The sequence below is a fragment of the Neopelma chrysocephalum genome, unplaced genomic scaffold (assembly GCF_003984885.1).
Source record: "Neopelma chrysocephalum unplaced genomic scaffold, ASM398488v2 Primary Assembly neopelma1_252, whole genome shotgun sequence".
Taxonomy (NCBI): Eukaryota; Metazoa; Chordata; class Aves; order Passeriformes; family Pipridae; genus Neopelma; species Neopelma chrysocephalum.
In genome coordinates this window covers 3598081-3609108 of record NW_020897914.1, presented here as the reverse complement: position 1 = coordinate 3609108, position 11028 = coordinate 3598081, and the positions used below count along the sequence as shown (strand labels likewise).

At 51.9% G+C, this 11028-nt stretch overlaps 1 long non-coding RNA gene across 1 annotated transcript; it reads right to left on the bottom strand.

Annotated features, from left to right (window-relative positions):
• Positions 1–7764: 7764 nt before the first annotated feature.
• On the bottom strand, positions 7765–9713 carry LOC113977620. Its single transcript, XR_003537368.1, has 3 exons — positions 9140–9713; positions 8080–8219; positions 7765–7981 (listed from the first exon to the last, which is right to left on the bottom strand). It is a non-coding gene; the product is annotated as an uncharacterized LOC113977620 (long non-coding RNA).
• Between the last annotated feature and the right edge of the window lie 1315 nt (positions 9714–11028).

The window sequence follows — 11028 nt, the reverse complement described above, 5'->3', positions numbered from 1 at the left end:
CAGCAGAGGACAGACCCTGTCACCAGTGGGGTCCCAGGAAGGGGAACCTGCTTGTAGGGTTTCCCCATCCCTTATGGGTTTGGAGGCAGCACCCCTTAGTGCTGGGAGTGGGGCCAGTGGAAGGGCTCAGATAACCCAAATAGATTATCCTGTTCCCAGGCCCAGGGCAGGATGGGACCTGGAGCAGCCCAGCAGGGGTAAAGGCAGCTCTAACAGCTTTAGCACCAGCTGTCCCCATACACTGCTTGTTTCCAAGCAAAGCCCCCACAGTTTCCCCTGTACCTTTCGTTGGCAGGGGGACCGCAGCCTCTCTGGGCCAGTGCACCCAGTAAAGCCCAGGGCACAACCAGTATCCTTATCAGCACTTTCCCTTCTCATTACAGGGAATGTACAATTCATTTTCCATGTACAAGGAGTTTCAAACCAAACCCAGGCACCAGGGATGTCTTTGAAGCATCATCTCCCTGCCACATACACCCAGACATGCTGCTGTCACCACCAACCTCAGCTCCCGACCAGCAGCACCAGGACACAGCCCCTGCCCAGACAACTAACTTGGACAGAAGATGGGAGAGGAGCCATGAGAGCTTGGCAGAGTCACTCTCTTTGTTTCTACCACTCAAGTCTCCTCTGGCAGCAGCTAGAGACAGCCTGGATTTAAAAAAAAGTAAAAATCACCTGCAAGTCTGGCATCTCCAAGCATCCTGGCAGCAGCCAGCCAGAGCCTGGCTGCCAGCACAGCCCAGGCAGGGCAGCAGCAGCAGCAGTGAGGACTCACAGCCAGTTCAGCTTCCCAAGTCCAACTGGAGCAGTTTGTGCCAAGGTCCATGAGCCCGGCAATGCAGATGGAGCATTTTATCCAGCCCACAGCAACGCTTCGGCAGCCCAGGGAGTCACCCCACCTGGCAGGAGGCCACGGTTAGCTTTTCTCAGCCCGAACTCTCACAGTTGGTGTCCTGCCTGGGCTCTGGGAGCTGCACGGCCAGTTCTGGTCAGGTGCAGAACATCGGAGCAGTTGGCTCCAATCCTCCTTCCCCACCCCAGGTCCCTCACACAGCTCAGAGTTCAGTCTGTGCCTGCAGCTGCCAGGAACCCCCAGGTCACCCCAGCCAGACAAGGGCTCTCTCCCAGGGGTGCCACAGGACACAGGCCATGCTCTTGCTGGAAGACCCAGCTCCTTCCTCAGAGAGCAGCATTACTCCCATCTCAAGCTTTTCCTGACACCTGAACATCTCCGTGAACAGACTCTTCCTTTCAAGCTCAGCAAGAATCTGAGGCAGTGTCCATGACCACACCACAGCTCTTCTAGGTGAGGAAGGGATTAAAAACTCAAGACCTTTACTACTTGTCCCTGCAGGGGTCATCAAAGCAGCATGGAGATTGCAGGTAGCTGCCCAGGGAACAGGCACAATAGGATACTTCCTGATCATTTACTTTTTGTAGGGAAAAAAGCCCCTGAGATTTGGATTTTCTGTCCCCAGTTGCAGTGGAAGAATCCTGGCATGTCCAAATATTTTCAGGGCAAGAAAATTAATTTTCAGGCCTTGGAAGTCTTCAAAGGATATGAAGTTTGCAGAAAGCCTCACTTTCCACCTCTGGTTTTCCACCAGCACATGTTGGTCTGTTGCGGCCTGGCTCCTTCACCACCAACCTCTTCACCCCAAGACGGAAGGAATTCTGGAGCCAAATGCCCACAGGAAGACATTGAGGTGTGAGTTGTGCTGGTCTCACTAGCTTCTTGGTCTGGTCCCTGGAGCTTCCACAAGCAAGTGTGTGACACCTTTGACTATGAATGAAAAGTTGACTCTCTGTTCCTATAACCTACTCTGTTGCACACATAATGGACACAAAGGTAAGGGTTACCAGTTCTCCTTTCTCCTGGAGGACTCTGGACTTGAGGCTTTCTTAAAAGGGGAGCTGCTCCTTTGGAGACCCAGTATCTGCTGATGGATCAATTTATTTATTTATCTATTTAATTATTTATTCAGTTTTGTGGCTTTTGCACGTGATGGTGCTGCTTTGGGAGAGTTCATGGCTCAAGGTGCCAACGGGGAGCATTTGCTCAGAGCAACAGCTGTATGTAGGTCAGGCTCCTGCTGGAGCTCCCGAGCTCCCTTCTTGGTTCTCCTGCAGCTCAGGAGACTGTTGATAAACCACATTCCCACCACTCCTTTTCTTCAGGACAGTGTTGACACAGAGGGTATCCAGGGCTTGGATATTGGCCGAGTCACTGTTGTCTTTTCCAAGACCAGCCAACCCCCACTGTACAATATTGTCTATTGTTTATGGTTAATTAAATCATTAACCATATGGTTAATTACAGAATCACGGAATCACAGAATATGCCGAGTTGGAATGGATCCACGTGGATCATCAAGCCCCTCAGCCCTGCACAGGACCATCCCCAAGAGTCGCACCATGTGCCTGAGAGTGTTGTCCAAACACTCCTGGAGCTCTGGCAGCCTTGGGGCTGTGCCCATTGCCCTGGGGAGCCTGGGCAGTGCCCAGCCATCCCCTGGGGGAAGAACCTTTTCCTGAGATCCAACCTGACCCTGCCCTGACACAGCTCCAGCCATTCCCTGGGGTCCTGTTCCTGGTCCCCACAGAGCCAGTTTTTATGGTTAATTACCATATAAACCCACAATAATTAACCTAATTGGGATGACAGTGCCCTCTCAGACAGGGTGGGTTAGTTCAGGAGTGACAAGGGGAGTTCCAGAGGGAATGTGAACCTTGATCCCATGGATACTGGCCCAGAGCTCCCGCAGGTGCTGCAACCGAGGCAGAGGTGCACAGAGCTCCATTGTGATCCCACTGCAGCAGCCAGTCAGGGTGGGAGGGAGCCCCACTGCTAGAGGGGCTGCAGAGCCAGCTCTGACCATTATGTTTGAGCAAGGGCTGTGCAAACAGCACTACGTGCTGGGCTGAGGGTGCTACTGCCACTTCTTGTTGGCAGCAGCGGGTTGGAGGTTCAGAGGGACAAATTTGGGTCCAGAGTCTATGTGTGAGGAGAGCTGTGACTCATCAGAGACATGATAGGGGCTGGGGCCTCAGAGCATTGTGCTGTGGTCTCAGGAGACTGATTGGGTGCCCCTTGTAGAGTTCTGGGGTGGGAAGAGAAGATTGAGGTGGATATGATGAGGAAGAGGAGCACAACCAGCTCGTTTCCTTCCCGCACACTTGAGCACAGACACTCTGCCCCTGCACCATCTTCTCGGCTGCCTTCATTCCTTCCTCATGCCCTGTCACCTCTGATGTCCTTTCTCATCTTGCTGCAGGGCCTGAAGAGCTCTGTCTCTTCCCATGGGTTCTGAGAGCACGTTTGTCCCAGAGGGACCAAACAGAATCCCACAGAAAGCCAAGGAGCTGAAGAAGGTGGGGATGGAGTCCCTCATGTGCTGTGGTTTTGGACATGGATGTTTTACCAATGGCAAGGGTGCTCCTGTTTGCACCTCTGAAGACTGGTGACTGTGGTTCGCTGGGGTGCACTGTGGCTGCATGTGAAGGTACATCCCGCACCCCAACATGGAACAGTTTCGTAAGTGGTCCAAATACCAGATGTTAAAACATCCCCTCCTCCAAAAATGCTGGCCAAGGCTGCGGCAGCGGGACTGGAATAGCTGTGTTTGCTGAGCAAGCAGCCACTGTTTGCACAGATGGGACTCATTGGGCTATAGGTGGATTGAACTTTGTTCTGGGAATCATCCGTTACATCTTTTGCTTCCCTCACCTCCGCTGCTTTGGATCCTTTTCTCTACCTTGGGCCAAGGGAATGACCTTCCTCTGGGCCATTTATCATAGAATCCTGAATTGGTTGGGTTTGGAAGGGACCTTAAAGCTGATCCAGTTTCCCCCCTCTGCCGTGGGCAAGGACACCTTCCACTAGACCAGACTGATCCAAGCCCCATCCAACCTGGCCTGGAACACTTCCAGGGATGTGGCATCCACAGTTTCCCTGAGCTAAGTTTTTTGTCTGTCTTTGCAGTCTTATAGCTCTTCCTCACACTTATCCTCTGTATCTTCTGCAATATCCTGACCCAGGGCAGCTGGCAGGACACCTTGGAGGGGCTCCTGTCCCATCAGGCAGGGAAGAAGGGACTAGAAACTGCTGCAAACAGTCTACTGGGACACCACATCCCAGGAGGATCTGTCTCCTCCACCCATCAGTTGATCCCTTCTTTGAAAAGGCAATTTCTAAGTAAGGAGAATGCAGGTCCAGGCTGGGAAGAAGTAAGGAGCTGAGGAACTGAGCCCCAGGAAAGACTAGAGCACTTCAGGATGTTTGGCATTGCAAGGGGAAAAGGGGGAAGCCATAGACCTGGCTTAAAGTGACTTAGGATGAAATACAGATATGAGATTAGATCATAGGGAGTGGAAGAGCTCTGCCGGTGTCTGCGAAGCTGCAGTGGTTTCCACTAGACTTGGAGAGTCTGAAAACCATCTCCAGAGGATGGTCCCTGTGCTCCCAGGCATGGTAGCTCCAGGGAGGGGTTGGCATGATGTCCCCACCCCCAACAGCCCCTGCCCCCCAGGGAGTGGATATCACTGTTCAGAGACCTTTGGGTCTTCTGCAGGAGGTGTCTCTTTCCAGATATTCATCAGCCAATCTGGGAGGATTATTTGTCTTTGAACAACCAACAACAGGACATAGAGCATAAGCCCTTTCTCCATCTTTACATTGCTCCTTAACCTTATCTAATCTTACAGACCATGATCTTCTAGATCTCCCCTGCTTTCCCCTTTACCATCAAAGTATCTAAGTAGGAGATGCATGAACATGAGACTTTGATAACCGTGAACTGGGTAAGGGCTGAATTAAAGGAAAAAAAAGAAAAGAGGGATCTTTCCTCAAACTAGGAACCAGTCTTGCCATGTGTTAGAGTTCAAAGAGCAGTCCTGGGTCAAACTGTATGAGTAGAAGGAGCTGCAGTTCCTGGAGAGGAGGGCTGTGTCTTGTGCCTAAGATGCTGGAGTTTGCTTTTTGGCTCAGTACCCTGCTGATGAAGACTGCAGATGCAGGAAAGTGACTTTAGCAGACTCAGAATCCCACTGAAATCCTTCAGGAGATGATGATGTCCAAGGTTTGGGTTGGGATACTGCTCCCTGGTTTGTCCCCTCAAGCCAAGACCCTGAGTGCTACCAGTGCAGGAGCTGGCACAGGAGGTGGCCACAGTCCCGAACTCAAGGTGCCCTGGGGGGAATGTCCCTGCCATGGGACTCTGGCCACGGCACATCCTCTGTGTTTCCCCTCCAGCCTTTCTGCCTCCACCTCTTTTATTTTTAAGCAGTCACCTGTGACCAGAAGAAATTGCACCATGGCTGCTGGATAAATAAGCAGGCAGTACTTTGGCATTTGTGAGCACAGTCGAGGTAACCCCAAACCGCTCCAGGTGCCCTTAAAATCAGGACAGCTCAACTTGCAATCAGTTAATCCTTTAACTCAGCTTGGATTGCTGATGATGGGAATAACCTCCGCTGGCCACCAGGCAGGTGAGTGCTCTGTCTGAGCCACCACCTGTGTCCTCTACTGTGTCCACAAAATACTCCATGTTACCTCTGCTATAATTATCATCTGAAGGTGTCAACACCCTGGGATGAGAGAGGCAGTCTAGATGTAACTTTTAGAGGGCTAAACCAGAGCAAGATGCTCCCTTCTTTTGCCTTCCCCTATTTATTAAATTCTCTGTCACAGCCAGAGCCTGCAAGTGTTGCTAAGAGAAATATTATGCTAATGAGTAAAAAGCTGGTTTTTCTTTTGGTATAAAACTTGCCCCTGAGAAACTGTTTGCTGCTGTGCTCTGATAATCCGTATATCATGAAAATCTAGCATTTCTTGTGGTAGACGAGGAAGGAGACAAAGTTTGGTGGCCCCAGCTTCCCTGCTGTCATTACACAAGTCTGATGACCTTGACGAAAGGCCTGGTCTTTTCTGGGGGATTTCCCACCTCAAGGGGAATGTGCAAAAGGAACAAATATCTTGCTTGTAACAGGATCTCCACAAAGCCTTTCCTGCTGTTTGTTCGTGTTATGTCTCCATGGCATATTTATAGAAGATAGTGTTGATGTCAGCTTGGGGCTGTGGGACTCCTGCAAGGGCCAGGACTTAGTAGAAACATTCGGTTTGATGGAAAAATCCTACTGCTGCATCCAAAACAATCATTGCCCAGGATAAAGTGGGCTGTAAATGGACTGAAGTATGGGATCAAAGCCCTACAAGAGAGTTGTGGTCTTTTCTATTCCCTGGTCTAACCAGGAGATAGCTTTGTGTTCTTGCCTATGTGCCAGAGTACTGCAAGGGCTGCCTGCTCCCAAAGGAAGCACCCCAGCCTGATCCTTTTCCATCACAGCCTCCATCCAAGGTGAGCAGGATGGGCCCTGGAACAACAGCTGGGCTCAGCACAGAGTCCAGATCCCTAGGGAAGATGGAGGTGAAGAGGCAGATCTGAGGTTGGGATCGGGTCTGGGGACAATAACAGGCTTGGACACAGCCGGGGGACCACCAGGCGGGTCCAAGGTCTGGCTGACAAGTCTGTCTGTGGCTTGTGGTTGGAACCATCAGGGCCATGGCCAGGCAGGGACAGAGCTGTGGTGGAGCTGGGGACCAGTGCTCCTGCAGCATTGCTCTGTGAGGGGCTGATGGGCTGAGCATGAACAGGCTCCTGGAAGATTGTTGGTGGAGGCCCCCAGTGAGGCTGAAAATTAGGAAAGATGGGGCTGTAAGGGCTGGTGACGCCTTCAGGTAAGGGATATCTCTTACACAGCTGACCAGTGTTTCTCCAAGGCTTGTTCTCTCTCTGCCCTCGGCACGTGGTTCCTGGCACACTCTGTCTGTGGTGTCAGTCCAGGTTCTGCCAGGCAGAGGAGTGGCAGGACTTGCTGCCTGCGGTGGATGCCACTGGCAGACACAGGTGATGGGAGGAGAGTGTGGGTGATCAGAGGGGTGCAGGTGGAAGGGCAAAACCTCTGGTGAAGGGGAGAACAATAGATATCAGCTCAAGTCTAGCAAGGCTGTGGACATGTGGACTGAGCCCCTCAGTCACTGCCAGTGACCAGACTCCCCCAAAGGAGTTCATTTTCCCTTTCTATTGCGATTCAAAGGAAATTCCAGTGGAATGAAGCCATTACAGCCCATACAGCACCCTTGCCTAGGACATAACCGATAATTGCTCATCTCTGATCATTGTACAACAGTGATCGTTGTTGCCCAGAGAGGTTGCGAATTCCCCATCCCTGGAAGTGTTCAAGGCCAGGTTGGATGGGGCTTGGAGCAACCTGGGATAGTGGAAGGTGTCCCTGTCCATGGCAGGGGGTGGGAACTCGATGAGCTTTAAGTTCCCTTCTAGCCCAAACCATTCTAGGATTTTATGATTACACCTACAGAGCGCAGCCACGTCCCTCCATCTTATGCAACTTTTAGCAAAGCATCTGGAGTAAGAATTTTTTCTTGTTCCTTCCTTATTCTTGCAACACTTTTCAGGAGCTGTTAGGGCCACATCACTCTCTAGCTGGGCTCTGCAATCACATTCTGAGAGAGGGCTGCTGCAACCCGCTGGCCACCCCATCCCAGAACTCCCTCTGGGGGACCAGCCCCAGCCAGACCTGTGCCCTGAAGCCCCTACACCTCTGCCTAGGTTTTCTGCTCCTTTATCCCTGCAGCTGGAAATGCCAGGAAGATTAAAATGCCACAGGAGTCCAAAAGCCCTCAGGAGGGGGTTTGAAATCTGCTCAGCTTGGCCTTTTGCTCCCCCCTCTCTTCTCCTCCCAGACCTCTTAACAGACCCAAGACTTTTATTGTTTTCACATTGCAAAATAGTAATTACTGGAAAGGACAAGGTGGTTTGAGAGCCAGGGTCCAGCAGTGCCTCAAGGCTGTGGCAGCCCCGGCTGTCCAGGCAGTGAGGATGGGAGGAGCCATTCCCCTCTGATTTTATCTTGATGAGAACATCTTGACCAGGGACCAGGAAACTAATTCCTCTGTCACCTAGGAGTGAGAGGATGCACTGAGAGGTCAGGCCTGCCTGTGGGCTCCTCAGAGATTCCTGAGCAGGGCAGGTGTTTCACCCATGGTATGGTGCTCACCAGCTGGCAGGGAAGAGGTGCCCTCCCAGGTCCTGGATCCACTATTTACTCACAGGTGTCATACTCTGCTCTTGACCTCCAAAGGGTGAGTTGTTTGCACAGCTTGTGATTGCTGCATGGTCAGATCTGCCTTTGAAAATCTCAAGAGCAGAAGGAAAATTAATTTAACTAAAGTTCAAGGAGTCTCTGTTATTCCAAAGCCTTATTTCCATTAATTCCCTTTAATGCTGCTTTAAAATTACAGAGTGGAAGGGAATGTTGGCCAACAAATTTTTTTGTGGTTTCAAAACAACCACTATTAATCAGCAGGGAGTTGTATTGGCTGTAAAAGTGTTTAAATGGGAAGGTGGCTTCAACCAGGACCCGTGTAACAGCGTGTGGTTGAGGTGACAGATTAAAAATTAGCTATTGTGAGGCTCCCCACATGGACAGGGGCTTGGAATTAATGATTATCATGAATTAACTAACTGGAAAGGGGCTGAACAGCAAGTGGTAGAGTTCAGCTTGACCCACTGGTGAGCTGACCCTCTTCCCGTTCATTTAATGCCCAAATCTCATTTCTGGCTGGAGCAGCTCCCTAAGAGCTCCAGCCCCTGGGTGCAGCGGTGGGTGGCCATGCCAGTCCAGCTGGGCTGTCTGTGGGCTGTGGAGGACAATGAGAGGTTCAGTCCCTGCTCCCTGGGACAGACCCAGCAGTCAGAGCTGCTCCAGCAGCTGGCCAGCGCTGCCAGCCCAAGGGTTTGTACTGCCAGCCCTGCTCCGGGAAGCTGGTTCACAAGTTTTCCCTTCCTGGTATCTCCCTTTGCTTTCTCCTTTTGTGTCCTTTTGTCTGCTGGCTTCTGCTACCTGCTCCACCAGCAGCTCTGTGCTCACAGCTCCTGAAGAGTCACTGTTGGTCCACCCAAATCAAGAGCATTAGCAGCAGGCACAGAGCTGCTCCCCTGGCTGCATCTGCCAGGATCTTCCTTATGCTGGACAGTGCTGTCCCCCTGCTCCTTTGGCACCCAGCTGGGTGTCCCCTTATGGTGGCAGACTGGCAGTGGCTCACCCCCAGGTTCACCTTGTGCTTCTTCACTCTTCCTCCCCTCTCACTACAAGGCCTTCTTGGCCAGCTCCACCACCACCACCATCTCTGTCCCCTTCCTGGTGTCCTGGGCTCGGTGACCGCAGGGGAATGTCCCTGCTCACCCTCCTGCTCCCTCGTCCCTGGATGTGTGCACGGGGGCTCATGTGAGCCACAGCTCCCTCCCCCGGGAAATAAGCCACCTTTCCCCCTGTTCTCACGCAGCCACAACTCTGGGATGGTCCAGCATCTCATTGTGAGGACATGCCCTTGTGGAAACTGTCTGGCGGGTCCCACGGAGCTGGACACAACCATTCTGTGGACAGAAGCGTTGTGCAACTGCCAGGTGTGTGCCCTCGCAAGGGACCTAGGGGTCCTGTGGGAGAGGAGCTGAGGGTGCTGTGGCCACACAGGGCACCTGGCACTCCTGCCATTTATTTCCCAGATATCAATTTTTACTGGTTTGTTCCCACTGATCTTTGGTAAATATACAGGAAGCAGGGCTGGCTGTTACCAGGCTTCAGCTGGTGTCTTTGCAAGTGTGTCTTCAGCAGGAATAATTAACCCACTATATATTTCTGCCTTTTCTTCCTAAATCCCTTCATGAATATCACAGCTCCCAAGGTTGCACAGAGTTTCTGTTAATCCTGTTAACCTTTGGGTTAACTAAGCAAACTGGGATCCTTCATTAGGAGGAATGGCACTAATTGCATATCCAAGAGGGTGAGTTTTGCGTGAACCACTGGCTGGTGGAGCAGAAACCACTGCTGACTTCAGCAAGGGGGCTGGGGAGTTAGAGGAGGCCTGCTTGGGAAAGAAGGTCAAGAAAACCTGTTTCCTCACCGATGCTGGAGCAGCTGGTGTTTGCTGGAAGGGGAATGTGCACAGGGGGGATGGGGGGCAGTGACGCTGTCCTGCAGACCTGGTGTGCAAGGCAGAGAGGGTCAAGCTGCTGGTACCTGGCTGTTGAGCTGACATTAGTTTCCAATCTAAGAATGTAAATCTGTAATGGCATGGCATAGTAAGCAGCTCTGACAAGAGGCCACAGTCTGCAGCTGGGCTTAGTGCTCCCAGCCAGGAAGAGCGGCTTAGGGTCGACAGAGAGCTCTTTGTTTGCCCTGTGCAGTTTAGAAATTAGGCAATACTTAGAAGCAATGCTTAGAAGCAAATATTGGTTCAAACAACATCAGCTCCAATTCTCCAGTGGCCAGTTCGGCTCATCCCGGGTAGAAAACAGCATTTTGCAACAGTTAAAACCTGACACCAAGTATTTCTCCTAACCAGTGGGGAAACGGGTTTGTTGCATTTCCTGAAAAATAAACCAAGGACAGTGACTCTGGAGTTGGAGCACAGCCCTAATATTGACCCATGACTCCAAACAGGGGCTGAAAGCCTGTTTCTGGAAAGCCAGCCACAGCTCTCCAGGTATCTGTCAGGTCTTGGGAGCCACGGGGAATGCCAAGCTGGTCCCAGTCCATCATCAGCCAAGGCCACACTCTCAGAGCTGGCACTCCCACACTGTGGCTTACAGCTGCTGCAAGCCCTATGCTGGCCTGGGCTCCAGGGGAAAAGTGACTCCCTCTTCCTGGAGAGACTTGGCATCGGGCAGGAGGGCTGGGATTTCCCCCGGGTTCTTGCAATGGCCAGGTAAACCAGCTGTGCAGAAGCCCCTTGACTTCCCCCTGCTCCTCCTGGGTACCTGAACATTGAATTACAGAATGGTTTGGCTTTGAAAGGACCTTAAAGCTCATCTTTTTCCAAACCCCTGCCATGGGCAGGGACACCTTCCACTAGCCCACGTTGCTCCAAGCCCTGTCCAACCTGGCCTTGGACATTTCCAAGGATGGGGCAGCCACAGCTTCTCTGGACAACCTGTGCCAGGGCCT